The following is a 3,101-nucleotide window of genomic DNA, read 5'->3' on the forward strand; positions in this document are numbered from 1 at the left end:
TGTGGCCCTGCTGGCAGTGGCGGAAGCCTCTACCACCTCCTCCACAGTGCTTAGGATATCCAACTGCAACTTAGGGAGAGCGTGTACATCCCCTGAGCGCTCCCAGGCTGCCAGAGGAATGTTTGACTGCCAGCTTAGGCCCAATCCCCTGAGGAGCGGGCCTAAGCCAGCAGGTGGACATCTCCCAAGGGGTCCCAGACTGTGAGAGGGCACAGTCTGGGCTGAGGGACCCCCACCCCCCAAGTGCACAAATTTTTGTGCACTGGGCCTCTAGTTTCATAATAATCTGCATTCTCTGTAATATTCCACTGATCAATATATCTGTTCTTGTGCCAGCACTAGGATGTTTTGATTACAATGTTTTGTAGTATAAATTGATATCTGGCATTGTGATCCCTCCAACTTTGTCCTTCTTCCTCAACATTGCTAAGCCTCTTTGGGGCCTTTTTTCATTCCACATAAATTTTTGAATTATTTGTTCTAAAACTGTGAAATATGTCACTGGTATTTTCATAGGGATTGTGCTTAATCTATAGGTTGCTTTGTATAGTATGGACATTTTAATGATGTTAATTCTTCCTATCTATGAACAGCTAATAAGCTTAACTTGTTTGTATCTTCCTCTATGACTTTTTCCAATGTCTTATAGTTTTCCAAGTACAGGTCTTTCACTTCCTTGGTTAAGTTTATTCCTAGTTATCTCATTTTTTAATTCCAATTATAAAATGGATTTTTTTAAAATTTCTATTTCCGAGATATCATTATTGGTGTATAAATTTACCAATAATTTCTGGATGTTAATTTTTTATCCAGCTACTTTGCCAAATTCATTTATTAACTCTAGTAGTTTTCTGGTGGATTCTGTTGAGTTTTCTAGGTACAATATCAGGTCATCTGTGAATAATGACAGTTTTACTTCATGGCTTACATTTTTGATGCCTTTATTTTTTTCTTCTTGTCTCATTGCTGTGGCTTTGACTTCAAGTATTAGATTGAATAAAAATGGTGAAAGTGGACATCCTTGTCTTGTTCCTGCTCTTAAGGAAACACTTTTAGTTGTTGTTGGGTTTATGTTTATCATATATGGCCTTTATTATTTTGAGGTATTATCCCTTTATTCCCATTTGCTGAGAGTTTTTATTATAAATGGGTGCTGGAATTTGTCAAATGCTTTTTTTGCTTCTATTGGTATGATCGTGTGTTTTTTTCCATCATTTTGTTAATATGTTGTATCACATTTATTGATTTGAGAATATTGTTCCAGCCTTGAACCCCTGGAATAAATCCCAATTGGTCATGGTGTATGATCTTTTTCATGTGTTGCTGGATCATATTTGCTAATATTTTCTTGAGGATTTTAGCATTTAAGTTCATCAGGGATATTAGCCTTTAATTTTCTTTCTTTGTATAGTGGGGCCTTGACTTACGAGTTTAATTTGTTTCATGACGGAGCTCATAACTCAAATTATTTGTATGTCAAATCAAAAAGTGAATGAGTGAGACAGGGGAGGTGGTCAATGCAGGAGCTTCCCCCTCTTGGTCAGTGTGCTCCCACAGGGGGAGCTGCCAGAACAGTGGTGGTGGTGGGAGCCTCTCCAAGAGACGGCTCTTATCTTGAAAAACTCTTTAGTCAGGACACTTGTAAGTCAAGGCCCCACTGTAATTTCTTTACATGGTTTGGAATTAAGATAATGATGGCCATGTAAAAAGAGCTTGGAAGTATTACTTACTTGCCGGGGTGTTTCTCAGCATCTAGAAGGGTTCAGGAATCTGGAGAAAGGCTGTGAGTAAATTAATAAAGAGACTAGACATGAAATATAAATTTGGAATACATGGGGGAGCCATATGGAGCTTAGCTTTAGTAACTAAGTTCTCCCTCACACATTTTTGCCCTAAAGCAAAGCAAACACACATATCAAAGGTAAAGTTTGCTAAGCAGTAAAGTAACAGGTTAGGGGAACTGCCTTCGGCTGTTCAGCTGTTTGGCCAGCAGGCAATAATATGTGTCTTCAGCCCTGCTGAAGCCTCAAGGTTCACCAACCCTTTGATGAACTTCTTACATTTATGACCTGCTGGAATTATCCCCCAGCATATCCCCCTTCTTTGTTTTAATAAATTTAACAAGAATGTATGTTATTTTCAGAGTATGGATCCTTTTAAGATTTTTAAATTCAATGGAAAGGACAGAGTTCTATTATGTCCCTTTAAGTTGTTACCAGGCATCAAATGAATCAGTCTGTGGTAAGCTCCTTTCTGGGCCAACAGTTCCTCTTTCCAATTATAGTCTCTTGTGACATGACAGCAATGATATTCTAGTTCTGAATGGTGGACAAATGGTGGGCAAGGCTGGTCTGGCCTTCTTTGGCTTTGTCCTGGGCAACCTGCAGTGATGCACAGCTGCTGACTGCTAGCATGGCAAGGTACCTTTGCTATCCTCCATCTGTGGACTGTTTCTCCTCTCTCATCAGCATGCTTCTTAGGGCCACTGTTATCTGTGGCTGGAGTAGTCTGGTTAGTTCCTCTCTCAATGCATTGTTGCAGGAATCCACATGGGCTTGGAGGAGTTTTCTGGAAATATATAAGCATATTCTCAACCAAAGGTTAATGAAGGAATCTTTCTATAAACTAGACTTGGGATCTTTTCATTTTTCCAAAACCATTTTCCTTTGGCTTATTTTGACACCGATGTAATTTTTCATGGGTGTCTTGCCATTAGCATTGCAAGTGAAAAAAGTAATTAATGCTTGATGTAATTTTCTTACAGGGGATTATACCACTACCCCCCCCTTTTGTTTTAAATAATATTAAGAGGCTTTTGGAAATCTTGCAAAGCAGTCTTGATAGCTTTTAATTTAATTCTTTGCACAGAAATATGACTGATCTGGATTCATCCTATATAATAAAAGAGAAACATGGTAATTATCCGTAACTTTGCTACCCTTCCCATTGGCTAATCAGGGCAATATGCAAATTAACTGCCAACCAAGATGGCAGCCGGCAGCCAGGAAGCTGAAGAGAACAGGAGGCTTGCTTGCCACAGTGACGGAGGAAGCCAAGGTTCCCCGTCTGCGGCCGCCCAGCTCTGAGCTGCACTCTAAGCA

The sequence above is a fragment of the Myotis davidii genome, unplaced genomic scaffold (genome assembly GCF_000327345.1).
Source record: "Myotis davidii unplaced genomic scaffold, ASM32734v1 scaffold2800, whole genome shotgun sequence".
Lineage (NCBI taxonomy): Eukaryota > Metazoa > Chordata > Mammalia > Chiroptera > Vespertilionidae > Myotis > Myotis davidii.